General features: G+C 49.0%; 1 pseudogene; it reads right to left on the bottom strand.

Annotated features, from left to right (window-relative positions):
* The window catches only part of LOC139826691 (dynein axonemal heavy chain 9-like), a 115,704-nt pseudogene that overhangs the window by 9,660 nt on the left and 91,025 nt on the right, over window positions 1–15,019 (bottom strand).

Here is a 15,019-nt window from a genome sequence, read left to right as displayed (position 1 = left end):
TTCACATTAGTAAGCAGGTCAAGCTCTCCGGCGCATCTCCGATCAGCAGGTAAAGGAGACCATGCCTTCCAGTGCTCTGCTACTGCAGCTTCACAGGTCCCTAGAGAAAAATCCCAGCATCTCCCTAATCTTTGCCTAATGAAATATTCTACAGCTCCAGCACGAAACCAAAACTAATAAGGAGACAAACATTTTCCCTTTGCACAGTCCTTTCCCTTCCAGGAACAAGAGCCAAAGCAACACATCTCTGCAGCAAAGCCATGTTTTCTGAAAGCTAATTAAACAGCAAACCCATTCCTGATGACGGAGAGTTGTTTTCCTCTCCCCCAACGGGGCTATGACTGAGCCATGGTTTGAGGCATGACAGAGCCTTGCCTTGCTGCAATCATGGGATTCATTCTGATTTTCCAGCTGCACCAGGTGCTTGGCCACTCCTCTGCCCTGGGTGCAGCAGGAGTTTTCTGCTCCAGGATGCCGTGTGAACTTCAAGTCAAGATAAATTGTAGGTCCGTCCAGGTTCCAGTATAAGTTGGGGAATGACCTGAGCAACCTGAGCTGTTGAAGGTGTCCCTGCTCATGGCAGGGGTGGCACTGGGGGAGCTTTGAAGGTCCCTCCGACCTAAACCATCCTGTGATTCTATGGATCTATGATTCTAAGGTGACCTTCCCTTCCTTGTGGGGCAGAACCAACGAGCAGTGGAGCCAGCCAACAGTGGAGAAGAGGTGCAAACGAAACACCCACCTCCAGTTCCTCCTGCTCTCCATAAACATGAGTAAAAGGCAACTTGGTGCAGCCTTGCTGCTACTCTAAGTTACACCAAGAACCCAGTATGCACCAGCTGGGAGGAAGCTGGAGGAGGGTGAATACATCGCCCAAAAATTTGGGCCATCAGATGATATTTCCCCCTGCTCCAATGCAGTCGGCAGATACTGGATTCCCAGGGGAATCTTTACCCTACCTTGTTAAGGGTGTTCAGAGCAGCCTGGGCAGCCTCCAGGGCAGGCTCAGCTTTGGCCAGGTCCTCCTCGCAGTCCTTCTGTTTCTGCTCGACCTCCTGGGTGATAAGTGCCACTTTCTGCTCCTCCTCATCAGCAATCGCCTTTTCCCTGCTCACTTTCTCCGTCTCCACTCCCACCACCCGGATCAGCTTGTCAGCATCCTCATTCTTCTGCTTCAGCTCCACTTCTTGGGCTGCCAGCCTGGCCTTCAGCTCATCCACCTGGAGGGAAGAAACACATGTGGGAGCACAGACATGCACCAACCTGTTCCTGCCCTGCACAGCAGCACAGGCTCACACTCCGGAGGGGCTGAGCAGCACTCAAAAGCACAGAGGGCCTGTGGGCAAAGCAAGCAATGCCACGGTAGCACAGAAAAGTGGTATTCTAGCTGTTAGCAAGATTTGCTGCTCTCCTTTGCCCATGGTTGCTTGGGTCAGGGTCGGTGTGTGTGGTGCACACAGTGGAGCAGCCTGCGAGCGGTGAGGAACCCAGCAGGGGAGAAACCCCATCAGCAGATGGAGCTGCTGAGGTTGTCCCAGCCCTGCTCCCTGCCTGGAAAGAGGACTGAGGTGCCAGGGCAATGCAAATGCTGCTTTGAGTATGATCTGATGGGAAGCAGGTGGAAACTTTCATTTCAGCTGTTCCTGGGATTGCCTTTGTGCAATCAGGAGCCTCACCATAGGCCAGGCACTTGCAGCAAGCTGTTCTCATCAGAAAACCAAATACACCCAGCTGTCACCTCTCTTTGAACACGAGATCTGGTGTCACATCACGTCCCCTCTAACAGAGGCACGCATGCACTGTACATATGTGTTTGGCAGTGGCGATGACGCACTACAATTCAGCTACGCTTTCTTTCTCTTCTCAGCCTTGACACCTACAGAACAGAGCAGGTGTTATTTTGCCACGTGCAGGTTTTGAGGAGGTCCTGTGCACCAGGAACCCCCTGCTTGCCAGGCACACCCTGCAACACACCTCCTCCCCCCCGCACCCCGCACACACACGGCAGAAGAAGATGCCCATCAGTTCCCTTACAACCATCAGGTCCTACAGACTTGTGGCACTAAGGGCATTTTTCACACCACAAACATCATGATTGTGATCTGCTGACACATACAGCCCTTGTCAGACGCCCAAGGCTTGAGGGACTTTACATTGTGGAATCATAGAATCATTTTGGTTGGAAAAGACCTTTAAGATCACCAAGTTCAACTGTTTAACCTACACTGGCACTAACTCACATCCGTAAGAACCTCATCTCCACGTCTGTCCACCCCTCCAGGGATGGTGACTCCAGCACTGCCCTGGGCAGCCTGTTCCAATGCCCCACAGCCCTTTGGGGAAGAAATTGTTCCCCACATCCAACCTCAACCTCCCCTGGCGCAACTTGAGGCCGTTTCCTCTGCTCCTGGCGCTTGTTCCTGGGGAGCAGAGCCCGACCCCCCCTGGCTCCGAGCTCCTTTCAGGCAGTTCAGAGATCAGAAGGTCTCCCCTCAGCTCCTGTTCTCCAGCTGAACCCCCCAGGTCCCTCAGCCGCTCCCATCACACTTCTGTTCCAATTCGTGATGTCAAATGAGCTTGAGAAGGGATCCCCCATTCAGCTGGCAGCCTCGAGGCACAGCAGTGGTAGCAGCTCCACCAAGCAGCTACTCAGACGCGTAAGGTAGGAGCACTTTCAGCAACAGGCTGGAGCGCTCACATGGTGGGGCAGCTCACACTGGCTCTCACTCCAAGACAGAAAGTCTCTTTCTAAAAGCACCCTATCGATTAATTTCCACAGGCTCTGTGCAGACCATGGAGTTTTTCCCTGTCCTGAGGTCAGGCGCATAAAGGATTACTTAATGCTCCTTCAATACATCTTTACCTACATAAAAGTACTTACTAGAAGGGAAGTCAGACACTTGCTTTTGTTGATAATTCCATTTTTATACCAGAAGAGAGAGCAAGATTTGCAATCATATAAACTGAAGCTATTGACATTCGGCATCAGCTTCAAGTGGAGGGCGGTTTCTTAGAAGTCTCTTTGTGCGCTTCAGTCATTGTCAACTCCTGCTGCCCAGCACTACAATGCTGTTTTCACCTGGGCAAAGACGCAACTGTAAATCCAGATGACTCCAGCCTTCAGGAGCATGTAATCCCTTCATTCAGCAAACTCAGCAGCAGCTTCTTGTTCAGCTCCACATCTTTGGGGATTGCAGGAAACTGAAGTGGGAGGCTTCACTGATAGCAGATATGGCTTGTGAGCTTCTGCCCAAAAATGATGTGCTGGATATAGACATGAATGGGAGCTTTAGGGGTTTACGTGGCCACAACAAAACAAGTGAGGGATTAAAACCCACCAGCACTCAACAGCTGATGTAAATTCAGCCCTCAGCACAGCCCCTGAGAACAGAAAATGTTCTGACAAAACCTTCTTTCAGCCAAGCACATGTAATAGCGGAAGGGTAAATGACTTGCTATAACACTGTCAGGATTTTAAAATCAAGAAATTCAGCTGGGGCTTTGCCCGAATGAAACATTTGGAAGGCCAGAGGTGTGTGTTACTGTGAAGGTGTGTGTTACTGCCCAGTTTGGCTTGGGCAACACGTTAAATTCCCAGTGGAAATGATCCAAGTGGGAGCTGAGGACCCTCTGCTAACAGACCTCGCCACATCTGGGGGACGTTTGCTGACCTCCAGCCTCCCTCACCTGTGTAAGGAAACAAATCACACTTCCCCAGTGAGGCTACAGCTCAAACACAGTTGAACAGGGACAATTTAATAGTGTTTGTGCAGTGGAAAGAGAGAAACAGGAGCTACGCCTAAACAACTAAATCCACTCTCTTTAGTGGTATCCTGGGGGCAGCACCAGGAATGCAGATTTATGAACTTCACTCCTCCAGTTTCACCCCCTCAACACATCAAACAAGTTTCCTTTAATGTCAGGCTCGTTTCCACAGCAAAACCAGTCTGTCACATCCATTTCTCCTCCCTTCCCACACAGCCTGATGCCCAGACATGAAAACGCCTGATGAGACAGCGCTGAGCGGGGCGGGCTCACACCGCCGCCTCGGGAAGGCACAGCTGAAATATCTAATGCGCTCCCATGGGTGGCCTGCGGAGCCGTCCCTGGCACAGCAATGCCAGGAATAAAGGCATGAAAAATTCTCCTCTTTCTACAAACGTCACGGTAACCAGGTACTCAGATTTCCCCTCTCTCACACCAAAAAGGGTGGCAGCTTGCACACAGAGCTATTTGCTGCTTCTTCGGAAACTTTTGGGTAACACTTCAAGAATAATTGTACAAAGAGAGACCGAGGTGGCAGGAAAAATGACAGCAGACCATCACCCCAGAGTGAGGAGAGAACACTATTAATCTCTCTGTGTGTGGTATTTCCAGCAGACATTGGTGGGTTGAAGTCCCCCACAAGAACAAGGGCTGGCGATCAGGAGACTTCTCCCAGCTGCCCACAGAATATTGCACCTGCCTCTTCATCCTGGTTGGGTGGGCTGTAACAAACCCCCACCAGGATATTGGCCTTGTTGGTCTTCTTACCCATGAACACTCAACCAGGACAGAGCAAGAAGAATTATTAAAGAACAGAAAACCTGCAGGGCAGGTTCCCAGAAGACTCATTTTACCTCATTTTCCCTGCTTTGTTTCAAGAACACAAAATACATCACAAAGGTCAGCGACTAATTGATAGAGCAAGCAAGACTTGGATCTGGAATCCAGTGATGCAATATTAACCAAGGTCATCCAAAAAATGACTCAGCAATGAGCTCTGAACAGAGCGCTGACCTCTTCATGGTGAACATCACTTGGAAAAACAAATTACTCATCCCATGCATCTTCCTAAGTCTTCTATGTCCTAATAACTGGAAGCCGGCTCCTGCTTTTCAGGGTACTGAGGACAGTCGCTGTCTTCAGGGAAAGATGGTGAGGAAACATAGGAAATGGAAAACATTTCTTTAGAAGAAAAGTTGGTCAACAGTATCAAGTTGTCCAGAGCAGGGACGAGGGGTGGAGAGGGGAAACAAGTCAAAGGAGGGGGAAGAGGTTATTTTGAAGTTGGAATGGTTAAGTCAAAATGTACCCCGCAACTATTTGCACAACAGCTCCCTCATGCTGAGGCCACACTGGAAGGTCTATAGAAATGCATAAAACTCATAATTAACTTGTCGTGGCATCCAAGCAGCAGGAAACTGGAGAATCCTGGTGACAGGAGCACTAGTCCTCAGACGTAAGGCCACACCCAGGTATCGAAATCCTCCACCTTTGCTTTGAAATTTAAAGAAAAAAACAAAACCAAAACAACCCACAACATATCACTTTCAAGCACCACGACACAGCTTGGAGATGACACACCTGAGACATAAGACTCGTCAGCTCCTCAGCACCAGGACCAACCATGGGTGAGTGTAAAGTTCAGACAAGATGGAACGTTCTGGTATGATTTTCACTACTGCTAAATATCCACACCCTTGTTTCAACTCGGCAGCAGTTTTGACTATTGCACACATCTGATATTTCAGGTGTTTAATTTTAGGCCCCCAGTGCTAATCTCAGATGCAAATTTGACACATTTCTCCTCACTGCTCTGCATCTTCAGGAACCTCACAAACAGGCGTTTCTCACCCAGCCTTACTCCAACCAGATATGAACATCGCTTCCTTTTATCCTTCTCGCAACAGTAAAATAGACAAGACCCCAAGGTGCTGTGGCTCCCCATCTCCTCCCCAGCCCTCCACCACTCCTCAGCACCTCTTCTGTGGCTGGTCAGAGAACCCTTGCCAACAAAACACCTATATGCAGATACAACTGAAGAATACAAAAGGTTCCCATGTTTGACCGACACTACAGGGACTTGTTTCCCCTCAAAAGGTTGGTTTCATATTAGTTGCTTGCAATAAAAAATAGACCTAACACAAATTTTCCATCACTGGGACACCACCAAAACCAGCAGCAATGCACAGGTCAGCAAAATGATTTCCCCCCATAGGTAGGGTGGGTGTGAGGTCGCTCTGGTTGACATCACTGGTTCTAACTGGTGTTCTCTGCTACTGGCTGTTCAACCGCAGCCCCATCCTTCCGCAGGAGATGACAGAACCTGCAAAGGGGACATGAAACATGCCCCCTCCCATTCTGTGTCCTCAAAGACCTGTCCTGCACCATGAAGAAAGCAAGTGCTCAAGTGAGACGCAGGCTCTCAGAGCCAAGAGGCACTAATAAAGCCCACACATCACCCTCCAGCGAGGCACATACCCTTCTGAGCACGACAGACGTTGTTTATGTCAGCAGCACTACCCAGAGCACATAGGCAGAAGGGAGTGAACCCGCTAGTCCTTCATTCCCACCAACCCCCTGCATTTCCTCAGAGCAGCTTCAGGAGAGGTCCATTTGCCACAGCAGAAGCTTGTAAGAGAACATTTGAAACAGTTAATAGAATATGAAATGGAGAGAAAAACGGGAGCTAGCAACTGGTGTAGACAGCAAAGCTCTGAAAGGCAGTTTGAGTCACTACAGAGGGGTTTGTGAAATACTCAGAACAACATCCAGTCTTTACTGCACAAGAGTGCCAGTGCTGGTCCTTAGCAGGGCGATTTGGGGATGGCTGGTCTACATTTCAGACACGCAGTAGTTTCCCTCAAAGATGGACAGCATAATGCAAGGAAAAATGACCATCAGCTATATTTTAAAAGGATTCTTGCTGAAGTCATTGTAGATCCCCTGGATGCTACTCCAAAAATCACTGATCTCCCTCTATTTTATAAGGTATCTTGTCACAACTGAAAGATAATAATTAAAAGATGTACATAGCCAGTTGGATCCCTATCTCATTTCAGTTCCTGTGATCTGTCACCAGGGACTGGCACCACCCCAGCAGCAGGGACTGAATATACATCCCTCCCCTTCTCCTTTCCAGTACAGACACAACTCCTGCTCCTCAAAGAACCAGTTCACACCAGACTAGAGCCAGGATCTAGTGCAAATTTTACACTCTGCACAGTTCCAGCCGGTAAAGTTCTCCTTCAAACCAGGATGAGGAGATGCCTCTAACAGAGAAACACGAAAACCCATCAGCTTTTAACCCCAAGGGTTTGCTTACCTGTGCAGATGTGCTCTTGAGCTTCTCCAGGCCATTCTCCAGCCGCTCCATTTTTGCTTTTAAATCCTTGCCCTTCTTCAGTAGCAAATTCTGATAGAGTTTGATTTGCTCAAGGAAGGACTTTGGAGTGGTGTAGTTATATCGTCGCTCATTGCTCAGATACAATCGCGAAATCTCGTTGACACTTGTGTGGACATAGGCCATGAATTTGCTTATTGAATCTTTCACTGAATCCTAAAAGTAAGATGAGAAGACAAGGAGAAAATATTTCAAACTGAACAACTATATGTAGTGCAGATCTGTGCCATATACAAAGGAATTTATTAACATTTTATTCTGCTGCAGCAAAATCCAGGCTGGAACATCTAAGTTGATCCCTTTTCATTTGTTATCTCTAAAATAACTTTGTCTGTTCATGTACTGTATACCTCTTTTTATATCTTTTTATCTCATATTTTATCTTATTCCAAGCAATTTTTCTAGCATTAAGCTCTATAAAATAACAGCCTTTCAAGCATAAATTTGGGCTTTTCTCCTCTACAAATAGGGAAAGCACACACATAAAAAGAAACATTGTAGACTTTATTCTACAAAAATCCTGCCCAGAAAAGCTAAATAAACATAACTGAATCTCTTTTAGTCTAGCAGCAGGTTGTCATCAATGAGAACTTGACATAATTTTGCCCTTGAGAATTACAGGCGCTCAGACACGCCTGTGGAGAGCAAAGCCCACGTTCCCTGCAATAACCATAAGCATTAGGTTATTTCCTGCACCGATTTGTAAGCTGCCGCTCTTGCTTGCAAAGCAGTGGTGTGTCTGGCAGTGCTATCAGTGAACAAACACAACATGGTGCCCACGGCCATGCTTCAGCTGAGGGCTGTGCCCCTCTCTGAAAAACCTGCTTTGCTTAAGTTAATTAGCATCATAGAAACATTTTGGTTGGAAGAGACACTTGAGAACATCAAGTGTAACGATAACTTAACTCTGGTATTAAACCATGGCCCTAAGAACTTAATCTCTGTCTAACCCCTCCACAAGGATGGTGACTCTATCACTGCCCTGGGCAGCCTGTTCCAATGCCCGACAGCCCTTTGGGGAAGAAACCTTAGTTAATATCCAATCTGAACCTTCCCTGGCACAACTTGAGGCCATTTTCTCTCATCCTAAAGCAGTAGAGAGTTACCAGCAATTCCTCTCTGAACGGTCACCCAGATGTCCTGGGTGAGTGCTGTCCCTGCAGTGCTGTCCCCATCGCGAGAGGCACTGCTTGCACCAAGCAGAGGGACATGTCACACCTGGCTGCCACCAGCACCCCCCGCAGAGGAACCCAAACCCAGGCACGGCCATGGCAGCCCCAGATGCCAGTGGGTGAGGTGCTCACCTCCACGGTCTCTGTTTCTTGCAGAAAGCGGAGGCTGACAGACTCGAGGGCCTCCTGCGGCCACTCCTGGAACCAGTCTATGGCCGTGCAGCTGATGATGGCAGGGAACCTCCTGCTGCGGACACGGAGCTTGCTGCCCACGGGCGAAAAACACAGCACAACCTGCAGAGCCCAGGGAAGGAGAACGTGAGAAGACACAGCCAGGAGCAGGCATGGGGTTCCAGCTGCACAGCCCAGCTCAGGCTCTTCCATCCACTTCCAACAGGCACAGACTGAAACACAGGAGGCTCCGTCTGAACATGAGCAGAAACTTGTTTGCTGGGAGGTGCCAGAGCCTGGCCCAGGCTGCCCAGAGCGGGTGTGGAGTCTCCTTCTCTGAGACATTGAAACCCGCCTGGACCCACCTGTGTGATCTGCTCTGTGACCCTGCGTGAGCAGGGCTTGGACTGGGGATCTGCAGAGGGCCCTTCAGCCCCCACCAGGCTGGGATTCCATGAATGGAAGATCTCACAGCACCAGCTGAGGTTACAGCAACCTCAGTCCTTGAGCCCTTGCACTTCAGGCCAGCAAGCCTGGCATGGAAAAAAACGTAATGTGGCAGTGAACACATTTTTTCTCTGCAATAAAGACAAGCAGTGGTGTTAAACATTGCCATGGTCAAAAGCAGAAGCCTGGCACACTTTCAAGCTTGAAGCTGGGTTTTAATAAAACCACCCTTCCCTGCTTCAGCAGTGAAACAAAGCTTTGCCCAGCAGGGAACTGGCATCTGTATTCAAGTGGTGCAACCAGGAATTAAAGTGAATGGATCTAAATTCTCCTGGCAGGACCACAGGCCCACCTGGGCTGTTTCCCCGAAAGCAGCATTGAAAAGAGTCGAGGTGGCTCAAACTCAAAATCTGCTTTTATCAGAGTGAGACATTTTTTGAATAGAGAAACCTCAAAACAAAGCAGAACAGAAATAAAAGCATTTATGAATATATTTTCCCTACTCATTGCATTTTTGTGCAGCAGGTCCTTTGCTTTTCAGGCTTTTATTTCAGTCCAGCTGCTAAAAGTTTCTGAGTTGCAGCAAATTGTGCAGTGTATGTGGGCCCCTGGGGGTCTCTCTTTGCATTATTCTGGGGCCTGGTCAAGGGGCTGTTACTCCCTTGCCCAGCATCCCCTCTGCCCTGCACCATTTCTCCTTCCTCCAGCCTTATCCCTTCCCTCATCCCCTGCCTTTCCTGCAGGCGGGGAGCCTCCTGCCCCACAGCCGCTTGGCCCACAGCTCCTCTTGGCAGCACAAGCTCTGCCTTTGCCAGCAGGAAACTCCTTCTGGAAGGACGTAAAGTCAGGACAAGGCAAAGTACCTTTCCTCTTTGTTGCCTCACAACCAGCTTTAACAGCAAGATAAGACCCAAGAACCAAAACCTACCACTACTGTTCATCACAGCCCTTTTCCTGTGAGCCCGCTGTGGCTCATAAATCCATATAAGCTTTGTTAATTGGCCACAAAGAAGGACATGGACAAGATGCCACCATGCAATGAAGTAGCAACATGTGAGCAAGGACCAGCTTGGGAAGCAGTGTATCTCACTCAGTGCATCATCCCTCTCCCACTTGTTAGCCCTGGCTGGTACCTTAGCAAGTGTCATAGGACAGGCTGCTGTTAGCTCAGATGTCGCTATAGTGGGTCAACACCTCCATCATGATCTGTTTTTTAGAAGCCACAAAAGAACTGCCTGTAACAAACCCACTTTAGTTTCCATTTCAGAAGAGGTAGCTGAACTTAGAGCTCCTGCTCCTCTGCCATGGCCACTGCGCATGGGGACAGACACACAGAAATCCTTCCTGCACCTTCAAGCATATGCCTTGGGCACCTCTACGTTTTTCTGTCAGGGCCAGGCAAGTTTCAGGAAGCTGTCCATGTACAAAAGCCTCTTCACAGGATCCCAGACGATTGGGCTGAAGGGACCTCTGCAGATCCCCAGTCCAAGCCCTGCTCACGCAGGGTCACAGAGCAGATCACACAGGTGGGTCCAGGCGGGTTTCAATGTCTCACAGAAGGAGACTCCACACCCGCTCTGGGCAGCCTGGGCCAGGCTCTGGCACCTCCCAGCAAACAAGTTTCTGCTCATGTTCAGATGGAGCCTCCTGTGTTTCAGTCTGTGCCTGTTGCCCCTCACCCTGGCGCTGGGCACCACTGTCCATCCTCTGACACCCACCCTGGAGATATTTATAAGCATAAATAATACTTCCTAGCTGACCCCATCCATCTGCTGTAACACACGGTTAAGGAGAAGGGTAGAAAAAAGAGAAGGGATCAGCCTCAAGTAAATCATATTCACACTGCCCTTCCAGTGCACCACAATAACAGGAATAGATCCATGAGGGGACGGGAGGCAGAAGACAACCAAGATGCTGAAAAGTCACAAAACAGCATCAGGACTCATCAGAAAATCCCCTCTACACCCAGAGAGGGAAAGAGCAGGACTGCATTCCCTCTCCTTGGGCACCTACACTGTGGCATGGTCCTCAAATTTTCCCTCAAAAATTAATTTTCCAGTTGTTCCCCATCCTAAACATGTACCTTCCCACATCAAAAAAGCAACGGGCCACCCTATCTCAGTGACCGTGTCCCACCAACACAAACGGAGCAGTAAGGAGGAGGACATGCTTTCATTGAGCAAAGATCAAGGCTTCTCTCTTTGCCCTCCCCAGCTCCTGGCCCTGTGCCGGCAGCAGTGAACAGCGCTGCAGAGGGGTAAACACCTTCTGGAACAGTCTCACTCTCCTGTGCGCCTCACTGTGCTTTCCCCGTGAGCTGAGCACACATGGGAAATAGTCCTGAAACTGTTCTGGGATCTTTTGGACATATTCATAAGGCCTTTCTATGCTGGATTATGGGCTGTGCTGGAAGAAATCCTGTAGGCACATTGCATGCCACTCAGTTTCCAGCACTCTGTTTTTAACATAATACTTCATTTCTTCTGGCAATGGAACCCCAACAACATGAACACTGATCCCTTCAGCAGCTCTTTCAAGCAGCAAGACCTCGTCCTGATGCACCCCTGTGCCCGGCTTTGAAAAGGGAGCGGCTGGTCCTGCTCAGCTCTTGAAAGAGAACGTTCTCAACTTCCATAGTGCTTTCTAACACCCAAGAAGTGATGGCAACAGAGAGCATTTCCTGCACTTCAGTACTACTTGCTGAGTGCATCACAGTTCTCATCATGAACAGGCAGAAAAGCCTTTCAGGCTGCGGTCTGACCTTCCTACCAGGCAGCCCAAAGCATCTTCACCCCATGCTCCTGCACCAAGGCAGATGGCGAAGACCTGAACTCCCCCAGCCTGTCTCACCTTCAGCTGCCGTCGAACACGCTCTATAAAAAACTTCCAGCAAGTCTCCCTGGAGTCCACCAGCCCTCGGCCTTTGACTTCATTCCTCACGCTGTTGATTATGTTTTCTACTTCATCATCGGGGAAGAGATCAGGGATTTCACCTGAGAAGAAGGCAGGTTTGGGTTTACTGGTCTGGATTTTGTTGCAGTCGCAGAGCAAAGTGAAGCAGGTGCCTCCCTCTTCAGGGCCTTGGGGAAAACCCTTCCTTGAGAAAAATCGTTGTGCCAGGCGCCCATAGGCCCCAGCAGCAGCAAAGTGGCACAGAACATCATTCTGCTAAAAAATAAGCCCTTGTGAGAGCAACATTTCTCATAAAAGTATGAGCTAAACAAACACAGAATAAAGCCAAAGTACAGAAAGTCCATTTTTGTCAGATCGACAGTGCTGATTAGATTACAAAAAAAAATCGCAAATACCTAATATGCTATACACAATAATGAAATAATTTCAGTTTTGCAAATCAATTAGTTACCTGTACCGTTCCTGCAGCTGTTCAATGCCATTGCCAGTGCTGGTAAAATAACTCCCACATCACCAAAACATTTTAAAAGTCAGAAATCTTTTAAAAACTTTTTAAAGTTAATAGTTATGCAACTGATTGCCAAAAACATAACCAGCCAATTTTTCTTTTTTTTCTGGTTACTTAATTTATCACCTATTCACTTCCCTTCTGGCTTCTGATTTGATTGAAATCATTATTATTGAGTGAGATACTGTCAATATGAGCACTAATTACTTAGGAAAATACACTAATCAGATATCTGCTTGTTTATAAGAGAGTCTAAAATATATATTCTGTTCTAGCTCCTTAGGTGATGGAAAGAAGTGAAACAAGTAAGAAAAACAAGCCTGCAGAGAGCGGGAAGCAGCCAGAGCCCTCAGGCAGCACCCGCTGGGTGGCACTAGGTCACGTTTTGGGAGGTCATAGAACCATAGAACGTCCTGACATGGACAGGACCCCCAAGGATCATGGAGTCCAACTCCTGTCCCTGCAATGACAACCCCACAGTTCACACCGTGTGTCTGAGGACATTGTCCAGTCTCTCCTTGAACACTGTCAGGTTGGGGCTGTGACCCCTCCCTGGGAGCCTGTTCAGTGTCCAGCACCTCTGGGTGAAGAACCTTTTCCTCATGTCCCACTGACCCTCCCTGGCACATCTTCTGCCATTCCCTGGGTTCTGTCACTGTCACAGAGAAGAGCTCAGCCCTGCCCCTCCTGCTCCTGCTGAGGAACCTGCAGCCCCATGAGCTCTGCCCTCAGTCTGCTCTGCTCCAGCTGAGCAAACCCAGGGACTTCAGCCGCTCCTCATATGGCTTCCCCTCCAAACCTTCACCAGCTTCATGTCCCTCTGGACACTCTCCAGTAGCTTTATCTCCTTTTCTCCTGTGTCCCCAGCCCTGCACACAGTGAATGCTGCAGGTGAGGCCGCCCCAGCACAGAGCAGAGCGGGACAATCCCCTCCCTGCCCGGCTGGCCGTGCCGTGCTGGATGCACCAGGACACGGGGCCCTCTTGGCTCCAGGGACACTGTTGGTTCATGTTCAACTTGCCACTGACCAGAACCCCCAGAGCTCTCCATGGAGCTGCTCTCCAGCATCTCGTCCCCCAGTCTGTCTGTACAGCCAGGGTTGCTGTGTCCCAGGTGCAAAATCTGGCACTTGCCCTTGTTACACTTGTCATGGTCCCTCCCATGGTCCCTTCCTCAGTCCTCAGTCCAGCCACAATTCTGAGCTGCCTCCCCAGACCCTGAGTGAGGACTTCTGATCTGTCCCCTCTTCCCCACATAGCAGCTACAGGAAAATGTGACACCTTTCTGAACCACCGCAAAATGACCTGGACATCCCAAACCAGGCTGCTTGGCCTGCCCCTTGCTGCAGGACACTGCAGAGCTTCACTTCATGTCATGAGATATTTGTGCCATCTACACAGGTGACAGGAGCTACTCACCAGCCTCCACAACAACCCCTGTCTTTACTCCTGATTACAAATTTATCACAGGCAGAGATTGTTTGCTGCTCAAACCATCTGGCCAATTTACAGCCACATATGTCAACTCTGGAGTTTCGCACAAACTATCGCTTCCCTGTGCTTTCAACTCTCCAGTCCTCACCATGCACAGAGGTCACCCGAACCAGCTGGAGTCTTCCCACTCCTGACTCATAAATAAGGAAAAAAGCATCATGCAGTTGGTAGCAGTGATTTTCCAGGGACTCTGGGGAATATGCCCAGGCTGGGTTACCCCCTGCGGTCACGGTGACACAGCCGCACGCTCCCATGTGCGCTGTAGCTGCAGTGCGCCCTGCATGGGGAGTGCTCCACCACACATACTCATGCCATGTTCTGCAGCGAAACAGAGCATCTGTGTGTAGGCTGGCTATTCTGCAATTGTTTGGGCAAGCAACAACTCAACAACTTTAATGGAAAAACAAAGAGGAAAAGGACTGCAATGGGACAAGCAGCTAGGTGACGCACACAGACACGGTCATTTGGTGGCTTTGTACCATCCACCAACTTGCAGTCAAATATTCCAGCCAGGAAAAACCTTATTAGGTAACTAGAGTGTGGATGCATGAGATCCACAGGTCAAACTCTTCATCTGTTGATACATTCCTTGGGCTCTGTCCTCAGCTGCAATGTCACAACAGACACGTCTCTTAACTGTAGAGAGTATACCATGAAGTATGGAAAAACTAGGTACACAACATCAGAGAAAGAAAAACTATCAGATGATGGAGTACATCCTCACAAAGGAGACCTTATCATGGCTTTTAGTCCAGAACTTAACCCACATATCTTCTAGCTCACTTCATATATTGCCCTTCTGTATATTCTAAAACCACAGATGCTACCATGAGCACAACCACACTGAGAAGGGGGAAAGGGGAAATCAAGCAATGACAGAGGTACCTGATGCTAAGAAGTCACTCACCAGCACCAAGAACTGCTCATCTGCCACTTGAGCGTCGGTCATCAGGAACACGATGCCTATGTTCTTCACACCGGCTTTCAGGTACAGGTTTGCCAGGTCTGCCTGGACGTTGAAAAGCAAGAGGACTTAGGGGGTGCACCTCCATTCTGCAAAACTCAGGTAGGTACCACATCTACAAGCAGGATATTTCAGAATCTTCCCATTAACCAAGAATAAAGCAATGGCAATTAATTAGCGTGAAAC

Source organism: Patagioenas fasciata, unplaced genomic scaffold (genome assembly GCF_037038585.1).
Source record: "Patagioenas fasciata isolate bPatFas1 unplaced genomic scaffold, bPatFas1.hap1 Unplaced_1, whole genome shotgun sequence".
Lineage (NCBI taxonomy): Eukaryota > Metazoa > Chordata > Aves > Columbiformes > Columbidae > Patagioenas > Patagioenas fasciata.
The sequence above is the reverse complement of the archived record's forward strand: the minus strand, read 5'-3'. Positions and strand labels throughout refer to the sequence as shown.